Below are 15,459 nucleotides of genomic sequence, written 5' to 3' on the forward strand. Positions count from 1 at the left end.
CAAAGGTCTTGACATAATGGAAAAAGGCTATTTGTTTACCGACTTCTCTACCCGGCTGAACTGCAACCATCCACCACGCACTCCCTTGTTGTTTTTCTGACAAAGTGACGGCTGAAGAGTTGCTGCCTTGAACCATACTGGCTGTTACCACGGTAACTACAGGTGCCCCCAACCTAACCTGGACTTTAAATCTATTACAGGTTATATTTTCTTTTTGTTGCAACTGAATCAAAAAATGCTGTTCAAATTATGGTGATCTGGTCTTTCAGGCACTTCAGACAATTTGTCATTTTTAGTTTTCGATATGTAAAGTCACATGTAAACCCAAATATCTTAATTAGTATTTAGTATTAAAGCCTTTAGGGCAACTTTCATCCTTCATTAATTGTGCTGAGTTGATTCAGGGACAAATTACTAGACACCACATCAAATGCAGCAAAATCTTCATAAAAATGTAGGCAGTGGTGTGTTGAATCATTTTCCCAATATACAATATTCGTCATGCACTGAAGCTCATTATGAAGTAATTTCTTTCGAACTAGACCACAAATTAGACCATTTTTTCCTCCCCGTTTAAAAACACTCTATCAGAAGCAGAAGGTTCTTCCTTTACTTAGCATATGTGTGTGAGTCCTGTGACTGCGAGTGTGTGTTTGGTCTGCAGATTTCGCAGTTTAAGGATTTCTCTTTTCGTATGCTTTTTGTCGTCCACATTTTTGCTCCTTCAAGTCATCCCTTATTTTCCGAAACGGCTAAACATAAATCTATATAATATATTCACGTGAGCAATACTCCTTAAGCGCTGATTTTCTTCCAAAAAAGGGAGAATAAGTTAACCTAATTCTGGATTGCAAAAAGAATGTCCCAATCCTAATTCTGGCAAAGGGTGAAAGGTAAAATTCCTGCTAGAAAAAAAATCAAAAATAAGGGCTCCCTCATTAGATTCTTTCACCGCCATGCTGAACAATTCATCAGTTACAGAGGTGCCGTGCAGTGTGTCAGCTAAGGTGAAAATTGAGCACTGCTCTGTACCCAAGGAGCCAGGAGTGATTCAGCTGGTCAGTGAGGAAGACCTGCACATAATGAGTGTCTCTGCATGTCTGAAACCTCATCCATAGCTAGGATTAAGAATATGTTTCCTGCATATGCTATCTAGGCACATGAGTAATGCAATTACACCCTGTACATAGTGCATTGTTAGAGTTGGATATCATGCACTCAGAACAGGAGGTGTGTAGAAAGGCAGCTAGCAAACAGCACAAATCTAGTAACTGTTCTGTTTTTGGCCCTATATGGCAGCAGTCCCATGAAAAAGGGGCAAAATCACAGTGAAATTACTGTTGTTTAAAACAAATAATTCAGATAAATACTTTAAAATATTGTTGGATTCTCAACGCAAAAGGAATTCACTAATATCTTAAAGACCCCCTCCAATTAAAATCAAGTTTTTACCTTTGAAGCATATGGTGTTTGTTATATGCTAGAAGGCATGTATATCATCAGCAAAACAAGAAGTCAGTGCCACAGCAAAGTATTCCCTCTTTGAAGCTGCAGTGTCCTGATGACAATCTCAAAAACATGGATTTAGACATTTGGCATTTTATATGTAACAAAGATAAGAATCTAATTCTGTTATCTTCACATTTTGAGACTTTTCCTATAACTATTCTTTCAGAACTGTCTTCTGCTTTGATTATATATGTGTAAATTACTCCAATATTACAACTTGCACAGAGTTTGAGCAGATGCTGTAGCATTACAATCTAAGCCATATTATGGTAGATAGGGGCTATTTTCAAGGACAAACTTCTAAATGTGTAATTTCAACGCATAGAAATGGATTTTTAATCAGTTAAATCAATGACTGTAGAGAGACTTTAAGCAATGCTCACCAATCTGTTGAGTCAGGTTTCAAATTGTTGGTTTCTGTATCAAAAGAAACTTGCTGTCAGGCATCTGAGTGAGTTAGTTAGTTTCGTTTACTGTCTTTTCAGAAATTCTCTTTGTTTCGGTGGGAGCTGTCAGAGAAATTCAGCCACCACAGAAAAGACATGGCAGCCACAGACAGATGCAATATCTAACAACAAAGTGCTCCATGAAAACAACACCAAAATTCAAGAGGAGAGTACAGTGAACTGCAAGTGACACATGCCTCACACCACTGGATTAGTTTAACAGAGCGATAATGGAAAGTATGAAGGGTCTCATCACAGAAATGCTTTTAGCCTTTACTCACCACTCAGGGCTCATAAATCCATGGCATACTGTGCTGTTGTTGACCTGCTATCTTGCTGTACATATTAAAGCCACTGAGTTTGTTCGCATTACAGAAAAATATCAAGCAATAAACAGAAAACGATAACTGAAAGTTCTGAGTTGTAGCTTGACGATTGTCAGCCCATTTAACTGAAGAAACTCTAACCAGCCAGCAAATTAAACTCATGATGCCGTGTTACAACAAGTGTGTGACAGGCACCAGAATAGCACATATCGCTGGCAAACAAGCGGAAAACTGTAAACTAACCAAATGTAATCTGTTATGTATTTATGTTTGGTGTTAACATGCTTTTCATTTAGAAATCGTATCAAGTAACAGAATAATGACACTTTGTTGTAAGTGGAATTTAATTAGACCCTGTAACTAAAGCTTTTAATTAGCAAGGAGGTGTTGAAAACAGGAGCTGACATACGATGCTGTCATACCTGCCCAGCTGCTTCTCCAATTTGATGCAGGCAGAATGCAGCAAATGATGAACTACTTCCTGATGTATATATAAGGCCGGTTCAGTGACCTCATAAATGGAGACTTTACATTTTCAGAAAGCACAATAAGAACCATTAACTGTGTAAACATCACTTACACCTGACTGCCTCTAATGTATGGAGGATGGAAATGCCCAAATTAAAACCAATAAAACAATCAAACAAAGTGGAATCTAATAAATTAGTTGCAAAATCTTTTTAGAGGAGGTTTATTGTATCGTAACTGCATAAACATGTTCTTATTAAGGCACAAATTAGTGTTTATCAGAGTAGACAAACAAAAAAAAGGAGAAATGAAATAAGGAAGTGTGAAGTAATCCTGGTTGACTTAACTGTGGGAGTGAAAGATTAATTTGGTGGCTTGAAAACACTGTAATAAGAACAGTGACTGTGCAACTGGTGCACCATTTGTTATAATTCAGACACCAGGGCCAAACCTCCACATATGCTTCCTGCTCCTCAGAGACTGAACCTCGTCACAGTGATAAACAGAAGACTTTGGTTGCACTTTGCACCCACTTGACGTAAACATCTATGTGTGAATGTGTAGGAAGGAAAAACAACAGATGTGCTCAGTCGACCTTTCATAGGTGAAACTAATGTTAAAATGTTAACATGTGAGCTTTTGGCATCATTTAGCTGAGAGAAAACGTGGCGGATGGTAACATTTTTCAGCTAACAGGAGAAAAATAAGGTGTATACCTTGATTTGCTTGCCATTGCACACCAGTTAACCACAGTGACGTGTATGCTGTCATGTGTGAAAAGGGCTCTGGAGAAGAGGAGTAAACTTTATAAGGCATAAATAAAGAGACGCTAGGGAAAATTCTACAATAAACACAATATAAATGTCTCTTAGGTTTCAAGGTGAACATCAATTCTCTCCTACACATCATTCAAGTGGCATCATGGATTTGTAGGCAGGACAAATGTATCTGCTGAGAATATGTCAACCTTTTGAAGGCCAGAAGATAACTGAATCTCCAGCTGGAAAAAAGGCAGAGTGTTCACATCATCAGCTCATGTTTTCAGATACATGCTGCTGACACAGTCATAAAGATAATTACAATGCACTTTGTCATATTAGATTGAAGTAGAGAAAAGCTCTTCTGCCATGCAAACAATATTTTCTACAGCTTTTCTCCATGCACTAAAGAGTAACTGCAAGCTGGGGCTATTTGACAACACAGCAGGTGATATGAAGAGTGGATTGCCGCCTGAGGAAACGTTTTCTTTTTTTCATGTGAATTACAAAATGTTCCCAAGGGTATTATTCTATTAAATATAGCCTAAAGACGTGGTTCTTGATGCTGCTCCTCAGGACACAAAGCCTTACTGCTTTTTAGTTTAAAGGGTGTAATTTCTGTATAAATGGGAAACTGTTGTTTTCTGGCTTCTATGCCTGCAGCTATAAAACACCAGGTCAAATGAGAAGCGTCTCTAACACAGGAACAAATGTTTCTCCGTGTAAATACTGCAAAGAATTTAGAAGTAAAGATGCAATCCCAAAGTCTCCTCAAACAACAACGACAGAGTCACATCACAGAACATGAGCATGTCGGTGGTTTCTGTGTGTGTGTTAATGTAAGTAAGACATTTACTGAAGTAATACAGAGGAACAACAAGCCTGCAGAGTAGCAGAGTATGAGACACCTCTTGGACTGAATTGTCAAGCATTTCACAACACGGCAGCTGATATATATATAAAAACAGTGGGCTAATTAGGCGCCATTATAGATTTTAGCAGACAATCCAGTGACGCTAAAGGTGAAATGTAACTCCAGCACAAAACATGATGTGCGTAATGTGAGAATAGCGCAACATCCAAGGAGTAATGTTTAAACCGATGGACAAAGAAAAAGGAGTTGCAATCTGAGAGTTATTTTCAAAATCAATTAACTAACTTTGTGTTGGCGAAGCTCAAGGCAACATGTCGTGTGTAATTATTACAATGAAAAACTTAAAGACATTGAAAGCGCTGAAACACTACATGACAAAGAAAAACGTCGGTGTACAAAGTTAAAATTTAAAAAAAAGGTTAAAAAGTAAAAGGTAAAAAGTTAGAAAAGTTTATAGCAACATTAAAAAAAGCAAAAAATTCTTTTCTGTTGGAAAAGTTGCTGAAATGATCAATCTATTACAAGAACATTTCGTAATACTCTGCACAGTCATGGTGTGCATTCAGCCACAATAGAAAGTTTAATCCAAACTGGTATGTGAAGTCAAGTAGAAGCAAAATGCAACTGAAACAGGTGTTTCTCAGCTTGAAGACAACACATTTCCAGAGTATAAGAACAGGACTGGAGTACACTACTAAATTCCCAGCCTTCTGTTGCGCAAAGAAACTCTGTGTGGATCAGAATGTCAGACAAACAAAAAGAGGTTTTAAGATTGTCAAACTTGACAGATATTAATAGCTGTACTTTTGTACCTTTATCCTTATATATCCAAGAGATTTTTGTTTGATGTCTGACAACATGTTTACCTTGTGACATAAAGGGATTGCTTGATTTGTCATGACTCCTCTGGTTTGTCAACTTGGTCAGATGTGTGTTTGGTTATCTTTGTACCGACATAGTTTTGGTGATGTGGCACTTGGATGCAGAAAATGGCAGCACCCACCCGATAATTTATCATCCACGATAACTTAAATCCTATTCTCTCCTGAGCATTGCACAGCTGGTGTAACTTGAAAATGTGATGGTGTACCATAGGGGGCAGTGCTGAAATGCTAGTCTGTTTGCCCCATAAAAGGCTGTGAATGAAGCTTTTTGCTCCAGGCTAATTATTCTTCTCTGGCGTATAAAGTGTGGTGACCTCTTAAAGTTCTTCACAGGGCTCTTCTCTACATCAACCTGAGCAAATTTCTCATCAGCTAGAATAAGTGAGAGCACTCAGGCCATCAAGAGATGTTAAAGATGTTTTACTTTTTACAGCCTGTGTGGCTGATATCCTGACCTTTGTGTGACCTTGACTCCATGATCTCCAAGATCCAGTATAACACCCTGTATGGCTGCTTGCCAAAGGGAACATTTTCTTCTTCATCTTGGAAATTCCACTACAATCTAATTTATACTTTATCAATGGAAAGAGCACATTTTTCCTCACATTAACAAGACAGAAACGTTCAAGAAGTGATTTATTCTTTACGCTAACTGCTTTGCTACTACTCCTACTTTGGGCTGTTGTGAACTATGTTTAAATCTGAAAAGGTTTTGTTGAGGAAATATTTTGACAATGGGTCATTTTGACAGGAGTCTGACGGTGAATTCAGCTGCCATTATTGCTATTATCTACACTTTTGCTTCTCTTCTGTGACATATCAATGTTACATCAAAGTGCGGTCATTTTGGTAAACACCAGTTTGTCTGAAAATGTTGCCCTCACTTTATTTCCCCACATCCAGGAAGAATTTAACAGTGTCGTACATTCATGCTGAAGATGACATTTCTCAGATTTGTGACTGAAACACCAATAATTATCAGCAGTGATGAACCAAAGGTACACTGAACACCTCCCTACTTCCTCTGAAGTACAAGAATGCTTTGAGAACAACATAAATTTGATTTGCAGTGATTGAAGCCACACAGAACACAAGAGAATGTTTCTTTACACCCACCCAAAGTGCCACCCGTGACGTGTTTGAAGTGAGATTAATGAGTGACTAAATTATGCTCAGTCAAATTTTTTTCAATATCACAAAGGCAGTTCTCTTCTAACCTGGCTGGATCACCATGGTAACTGATGGTGCGCAGTTGAGGAGGTTCTGGGATTTAAATCAGCTATACGAAGTGCCACCCTGTCATCAGTCGTTTCCCTGACGATATTATCAGCTGATGGGGTATGTTACATCTGCAAACCTGTTTAGTCATGCATTAGTTCCTAACACCACCTAATGAAGCTGTGCAGTTGCAGTAATGTAAAGTATATGTGTTGTGTTGCCACGGGAACCTCCATGCATTCAGCTGGTGATGCAGAAAATAGATAAAGATGTTTTAATGCTCAGTGCTGGTTTGCTGCCAAGCTCGTTTTACACTGCTGCTGCAGTAGCTGATTAGATAACAGATTAGAAAATGTGTAAGTCTATTGGTATTTATCACAGAAAATGATCAAGCAATAATATTAATTTCACTGAAGTTAACCTCCAATGTCAGATGTAAATGCATTTGTGAGAATCATGTTTAAATGTATGAGGCTTAAAGCTTTAGTTTGATAAAGAGAGCACTGAGTGGATAAAAAAATACATTAACTAATATGATTCATAAGTCTGGTTCTGTTAAACTAGCTTTGTAGTACAGTCCCTCTGCTGGAACGCAAGGAGGTTTTTTGTTTACATGTGGTTATGTATGACTGAGACTGATGTAAAGCAACTTAATTCAATAGTCTGCCGGCTTAAAGTGACATTATAGCAATCAAGCAGTGATCCTTTAGTCGTCATTCAAGTACCAAGAAAATTCTCAAAACAGGCCTGCTTAGGATGGGAAAAAAATCCAATACTAAATGATTGATTTCTTTTTTTGAAACTTACTGTATGTCTCAAAACAAAGTAAATCAACTGGTTTCCTAACTCTAATCCAATGGCCAATATTAGGACAATCATTGAGAAGGTATGATAGATGAAACCACTCCAATAGTGATCCCAACTGGAAGAGTTACTGTGCTAAAAGAAATATGGTTTTTCAACCATCAAAGTGCTTCAAATAATTTCATGAATGAGCAATCAATGTTCAATGACCCCTTAATAATTTAGAGCCAATGTTGCACAATCTGCATTTGACATGTTATTTTGTATTTCCTTGACTTTTCTCCTGTATTGCCCAGAGAAGTCTGATGTATGACATATTTAATATTTATGTGGCCATGTGTTTATGCTACACATTACCTCTCGCGTGCCTTGCAGGAAGCTGAGCTGCTATGAGTGACTCTTTGTTTGGTTCTCGCCTTGTTCCTGTTTGAGCAGCTCCACCTCGTTCCTGGAGGCATCCAGCTGGCAGCTTAAGGAGTTGTTCTTCTCCTTTAAGACTTCTGCTTGGGAAACACCTACACATTCATACACACAATGACACATTATTAGAAGTCTGTTGGTAAATATCATCTCAATGCCAATCTCAACTGTGTTGAGGACTCTTCTGTACTTGAGAAACATTTTCTCAGGTTTCCAATTCAGACATCAACTAGAAAAACAAATATATTTCTGCTCCTTCAAAGAAAACCAGCTAATGAGTCTTGACTATGCAACTAATTTTTTTAAATTACAAGCTCTCCAAATACCTGAATTATTTGCAATGTGAGATGTATTCGCTGAAATTGATGATATTTCAATAATTTTATACTGGTGACTACCAAACTGAAACATCTGTCGACACAGAAACATTAGACGCTGATGCAGAAATCATTTCTGTTTAATCTCAATTGTCAGAAAAATGTAAAGAAACCCTCTTGACACTTCGATGCAAAGAATCGTTTTCTTCCCTTTTACATTTATGAACCAAATGCAGAGTATGTGAACCTCTAAGAAATTATGTTCCCATGCAGGCAGTGAAATACAATCCCTTTTGAAAAATGGCAAAAGTGCCTTTTATCTCTAAATAGGCTTTTGACTTCAATAGGATTCTTCTTTTTCCTATTCTTTTTTTTCTTATTAACTTTCATGAAGAAATTTAATTCACTCTGACCTCAGTGCAACTGAAAGCAGAACAAAGCCGATTATCGATTTTGATCTCAAATCCACTGCTAATATATTAATAAATGCCCAAAATCTGATTTTCAGCACATTCACAAATAGAGGATTGGAAGTCTAATATGGTGGCAATTCTGAACTCTACAACAAGCAAACGTTTAACTTGTACAGCATGTACACAACCGTTGATTGTCAGTGTTAAATTTGAAGATTTCACCCATAATAAGTTGTTGGATGACAGAAATTACCCACTAATGGAAATTAACTAAATCTCTGAGCAACTGCATAATAATACTCTTGATAAGGTCTCGTCATGCATTTGTGTTTTTGTTAACAGGCTTAGACACACTTGACACTTTTGTCAGGAGCTACAGACTGCATTAGAATTATGTCGCTGGCTAAAGTCTAAGCTTACAAACTGCTGCTTGAATCATATCAACTGTTTTGTGACCGCACTGCCTTCCCTTTTATTACCTTAATAAATGTAATGACAGCACTCTGCCATCCACCTGTAACACCAGCCTGTCTCTGAGACCAACCACTCTGCAAAAGAAAATGTGTTTTGAGAGATATGTAAAGCTGACCGGATTATATTTTCATGCAAGTCAGAAAACTGTAGAGACCGTCAGTAAAATATTCACTTGCAACTTATTAAATTTGTTTTCCACCAAAATAGCTAGACTTACAATACAATATCTGCCCATTGTGACTGATGTATTATTGACTAGTTTTATAGCACTTGATTAATCCTATAAACTCATCTCTGTGCATGCTACTACATATTTAGGAGCTGTTCCATGTTACATGAAAATCCTTTCTTGCATTAAATTTTCTTAGATGGAACTCTACATTGTTGCTTCATCTGGACTGTGCAGATTTATAAAGTCCTCGTCTCTCTCTTAACCCACTCCTCCTCAGCTTGCTGCAGCTCAGCACACCAGCTCACCTACTCAAACACTGTAAAACTCTACACAATGGCAAGCTATAATACTGGAGGAAGAGGAACAATGATACTGAAATACACACCCTGCAATGATTTGTTGTTCTGATTTGTTATGAAACCCTGTTTTTCAGACTGTCATCAATATTCTGTGGCTTCAAGATGGAAATGCTCAGCCATGGCTCATGATGAAAGTCATCCACCATATACCATAAGAACACCTGACGCCTTGTTAACAAGGTAAGAAGCTTGATTAGAAACATCATTTGATGTTATATTCTTATCTTACACAGCTGACAGGATCAATAATGTCATCTTTTTCTTGTTATTGCTTACACGTTTCCTACACTTTCATAGGAATTTAATTGTGCCTTTCTTCCAGTGTCTTTTTACCTAAATGAGCAGACACTTGTGGGTTTGCCAGGGTGTGAATCACAATTTATAAACACTCACAGTCTATGTTCATTAACAAATCTCCAGGTAGCTTCAGTACAATTAGGGCAACTCTAACAAGAACAAGAATAAAAAAGAACTTGTAAAAGCTGGTATGAATAAGGTTAATCTGGGCAGTAAATACATGCTACAGCTCCATGGTTGCTTCTTTCAGGGAGAATCACATTTCTTGTTTTTCATCAAATTATATTTCTACATGAGTCTGCTGTCAGTCAAATCACAAAGACACATGATAGTAATATGTATAATATCTCATTTAGCTCATGCCATTTGTAGCAAGAATGATGATGGAATGATTATAGATATTTGATATAATCCCTGCAATTACCATGTGAATCACATCAACATATCACAGGAGCTTTAAAATGCAATTTTAAAATACTCTCATAAAGTCATATGTATATTTCTGTGTGTTGCAAAATATTGTAAAAAGATTTTTTTTTGTCATGCTCAATCTATGTTGGAAACAGTGTTTAATTACTGAGACAAGGAAATTTTAAGATGAAATGAAGACACCAGGTTGTGCACTAGAGTGTGATTTCAGTGAGGCAGGGAACAGGTGAGGTTAGCACTGATTATCAGGTTCTATTAACCTGCTGCCATAGGGAGGCAAACAGTTTGGTCAGATTCTGCCCCATTTCCTCTATATTTGCCCTGAATTTCCCTGGTGAGGAGTGTTAGCAGCAGCACCCATGTGGATACACATATGCACTGTGTTCAGACTCAGAGGACACAGTTTATCCTCCCATTAACCTGTTTACTCTGATAGAAAACCCTCAGCTCTACCGTAAGATCTGAAATTTCAATTTCAGTTTCTTCATGCTTGTCTGTCTGTATGCACTGTACAACCAGCTACATAATTCATCATATTTCACAAAATACATCCCAGTGTGATGTTTTATTAGAGTAAGTTCCAGCAACACTAGCATTATCAACTGTTTAAATTTATAGACGTTTATTTTATTCCATTTTTTGGTCGAATATCAGACATATCAGCACCGAGATTCACTGCAGTAATAACAACGCATCTGGTAATATGAAGCCTAAAGGGCGCAACGTTCCTTTGGAAAATAGATTAAAAGATTAAGTCCATTTCCTGTTCAGTACAGCTTATTTATCTCTTATTGTGTTGCCTCTTTCTAATATTAGATTACAGGTTCTTTTTTAGAAATAATGCCAGAGCTCAGTGTGTATCAGCGTGTGTGTAGCTTAGGACTCAGTGATTTTTTCTTGTACCTTCCAGGAACAGGTGCAATGCAATTTTTTGCGGATCCAATTTGATTGATCATAATTTGTCTACAACCACTGTGCTAGCTGTAGGTACAGACCAACACTGTGCCCCAGAGAGGAGGATTAAATGATGGTGTGGGTCAAGCACTCTCCACCCCCTACTAAGGCCTGAACACCATTTGGACCCACAACAACATTCTTTTTAGATTATTCCAACTACAAGCTTTGAAATGCAGCAGAGTTGGATAAAATCTGTGGAAAGTGTATCCTGCTCATCCAGTCCACACTCCTTTTGTCATCTTTATTCCAACCAGAAAAAAAACTGCTGAAACATTGTGATTTTAACCACACACTGATTCTAATAGTTTTGTTTGACTCTTTCTTTCACACAATAATAAAACAAAATAAAATTATGCAATCAAATAAATGCAGGAAGTAATGACAGCTATTAAAAACTGAAAAAGCTGTACAGGGTGGCTTCTGTTGCTTCTGTGAGGTTTTGAATTGTTAGAATTAAAACAAATTAATGTGCACAAGCGTATGTCAGAAATTTGTTACCACAAAATGTCTAAAACAGTTGTTTTTGCATCTTCTCGGGGTATCACAGTGAAGCTGAGACATCCACTGTGCAAATTATACTCACCTTCAAACCAAGCACAAGTGATGAATATAGTCTGTGACATTTTCCACGACTCAGCACCAATAACACAACTGAGTGTCTGATCAAATATTTTTACCTTAGTCCTGGAGTCTGTGCTGATGGTAGCTGAAGAGTCGTATATATCATCATCAGACATCACCCTCTCCTCTTCTTCACGGATTCCCATCAGCTGCAGGTTTCAAATCTCCTGCCAAGCACAAAACGATCACCAGATAATATCTGCACTCTGCTGGCTCTGCAGCTCATACAGTGAAATAATTTTGCTTTTCAACCTAAAAAATCAGAACAAAAAGCGGCAAAGTGTTAACAGAAGCTCAACACATGGCATGCGATCTTTAAATATATGTACACAGATGGACTCATGCTACACTTGTCGCCTGGAGAAAAGGGTAATTTGTCACGTCAAGCTAACTTTTTTGAGCTACAAAGGACTGAAAAATATGACTCCGGCAGTGCTTATTTGGTTTATCGCAAACACCAAAAAACAACTGCCGTTTGACATCACAAACTGTTGTCACAGCAGTCTGCTGTTTGTTTGGCTACAACATGGTTGTTTGGAAGTCTGCTCTGCAAAAATATTTGGTAACACTTAGTAGAATACAAACATTTAATTAAAAATTTATAGCATAATGAATGTAAACTTTTAATACAGACTTAAATTTGCTTATTACATTATTTTATTGGGGTATGAACCATTCTATAAATGTTGATATACTGGTTTTAAATGCCAATTCGGAGACTGAAGGAAACAATATGTTCATGGTTCTGTCATTCATCTGTATTCTCTTTCTACAACACAAATTTTATATGAAAGATCGATGTAACATCTGGGTCTGAAAAGTGAAGTCGAATGCAGAAATGCCTTGAACCTGCATTTTTTTCTAAAAGCCAGCAGGGGTCAACTTGTCTGGAAGTCCCAATGCGTAGAAATCTATGTGAAAATTACAATATTTCTTTCTTGATTTGTTGCCTCAGCAACCATTTTAATGAAGTGTTGACTGCTTCAATCACTAGTTTCAAGACTCTTTGAATATAGCATGATGTTCATTTGGTAAACTACAGTCCAAGTTAGAACAAATGAGACTTTAAAGCAAGGCATGCTTGTAATTGACAGGTCAATACTGCATCGCTGTGCGTGATGTCCTTGAGTTCAGAGTGAGATCCACCCATTGCTCATTGTGTCTAGTTTTAAAGGACAGAGGTGGCGACACCAAATGCCAAAGTTAAAAAATAGTAGTCCACAGATCAATGGGTGATGGCACAGTGGCTGTCTGCCTTTTAGATATAATTTGTGATTGCTAACTTGTTAATTACTTCTACACTGTCTTGATTCTATGCCTTTTCTTTGTCTTTTATTGCATTTAATGGTGTCTTAGCTAAGACACAGCACAGTTCTAAATATATGTAGTTACTAACGCTGTGGAGAGCTGTTTTATGGCAACATATCAGGATGTATATCAAAGTACACTGATCATCTTGATCAGTGGCACTTCAGTTCTATCATCCTCTGTGTATTTTTGTTTGTTTATTGTGGGATATATAAAAGTCAGCTATGCCTCTGTCTGAGACATTTCGTGGTAAATACTATGAAAATACTTCCCTCTGAACACTGTCAGTTGCTGGTTTGACCTCCACAAGGATCATAACATTCTTTTAACCGTTTGCCTACAACTATTGTCTTGAAAATACACACACACAAGTGCATATATGAATAAATGTCTGCTCTATTATGACACTGAAAGGCACAAGGCCTTTCCTCTCTGTGAAAGGCACTCTGGAAGTATGTAACAGATGAAAGATAGCAGGATTAAAACAGGCTATTGAGCATGTTAAAGAACTAAGGATCAAAGAGCAACATAATCCTTCATGAGTCTCATTTGTTGTCATCAACACTGAAGACCCCCTCATATGTCAGCCTCCAATGTTTCAAAGAATTTGTGAAAAAAAAAACTGAAATAAACCTTCTTATGTCTGCTTGTTTCATATCTGACTTGCAGCTTCTGAAAAAAAAAATGAACAATTCATAATCCTGGTGTTTTCTAACGAAACTCAGAGGAAGAATAATCACTCAAGAAGCATAGCATTCAATAAATACAATGAAGGTCACGTCCCCACTTTTTCTTTTCCTCAACCATCAACTTTTCAACTGTCCACTTCAATTTCCTGTGCCATGTCGAATGGGAGGAAGCACTCCTTAAAAGACAAAACAGGTTTCACCTTAGTGAAAGACGTGACATTTTTCCTGTGTAGATGATTTCCTCTGTAGCAGAAGAGTGTCTGAACATTAATGTAACACTAAGACTGCTTATCTATATTTCAACAAACTTATGAATGTTGTTTTATCCAACAGAAGGTCATTGCAATGAAAATCTGGTACATACTCAGGCATTATTAACATATGGGACAAACGTTTTATATTATATATACACACACACACACACACACACACACACACACATATATATATACATATATATATATACATATATATATATATATATATATATATATATATATATATATATATATACATATATATATATATATATATATATATATATATATATATATATGTGTGTGTGTGTGTGTTTAGTGTGTTAGTATGGTAGCGCTTTCCAATTAGCACTAAGCACCAAGTACAGCTGAGGCTGATTTTGGAATGCCACTGTCATATTACTGGACAAATTAAAATTTTGAGATGATGCTATTGCTGCATGAGAAGTAATCCCCAGACCTTTGTGACAACTGATTCAGCAGCTGATGGAATATTTCCTTCAGGACCTAAGTTGTGGACCAACAGACTGACAGTCAGGATGGTTGTCTACTGATTCCCAGGACTCCTCAAGTCATGATTAAGAAAAACTAAAATGCTAATTTTATTTACCATGTACACAGCTATACACAGAACAATCAGCAGTGAAACACCTTGGGCACCTGTCCAGTTTCTTTAAAAGAACAGAAATCAAAAGAGCAATTACAATATAAAAACTAGAAGGGGCCAAGGCCAGTGCTCCATATCGCAGTTTTAACGAAAGTGGTCTGGTTCCAAGATGTTATAGATTCTTCCTGTGGTCATGCTTCACCTCTCCGCCAAGTTTAATGAAGTTCTGCTTGCCATCTTTTGCATAATCTCACAGACAGGTGGACAGAAAAGCAAACAAACAGCACAGATCACACAAGACAGGGGAACAAAATAAAGAAAATATGGGAAAAGAATGCCATAAAAATGAAATATGGAGTATATATGTGCTATAGAAGTAGTGCAAATTGAAATGGAGGTTAAGGGGATGAAGGTTTTGGGGACTGGGTGCAGTTGTTTAACAGTCGGGTGGCCTGAGGGAAAAAGCCCTTCCTCGTTCTCTCTGTGTTCACCCTCAGGCAGTGATTTCGCCTCCCTGAGGGCAGCAGAGAAAACAGTCTGTTGCTGGAGTGGCTGGGCTCCAAAACAATCTTCTTGGCCTTTGATGTGCATTGGTTTATTATAAATGTCCTGCAGGTTAGAGGGGGCGGTGGTTCTAATGGCTACTTTGGCTGAGTGGACCAGCCCTCTGAGGATGTCATAGTTCTGCTTGGTGCTGCTTCACATCCAGGTACTGATAATCATTGACCATTACTGTTTCCCTCATTAAACAGTCATAAGACATACTCATGTCTACAGTTCTTTGGAAAGTGTCATGCCGCATCATAATCGTGACTTACCATACAAAAACTTTAAAGATATGTATTTAAAATG

General features: G+C 37.5%; 1 long non-coding RNA gene across 1 annotated transcript in view; it reads right to left on the reverse strand.

The window, feature by feature from the left end:
• Window positions 1-15,459, reverse strand: part of LOC129350285 (uncharacterized) — a 241,405-nt gene that overhangs the window by 14,276 nt on the left and 211,670 nt on the right. Inside the window, exons 3-4 of the long non-coding RNA XR_008603628.1 lie at window positions 11,803-11,913; window positions 7,645-7,802 (exon numbers count right to left, since the gene is read on the reverse strand). This is a non-coding gene — a long non-coding RNA (uncharacterized LOC129350285). The remainder of the gene's footprint in view (window positions 1-7,644; window positions 7,803-11,802; window positions 11,914-15,459) is intronic.

This window comes from Amphiprion ocellaris, chromosome 13, assembly GCF_022539595.1.
Source record: "Amphiprion ocellaris isolate individual 3 ecotype Okinawa chromosome 13, ASM2253959v1, whole genome shotgun sequence".
Taxonomy (NCBI): Eukaryota; Metazoa; Chordata; class Actinopteri; family Pomacentridae; genus Amphiprion; species Amphiprion ocellaris.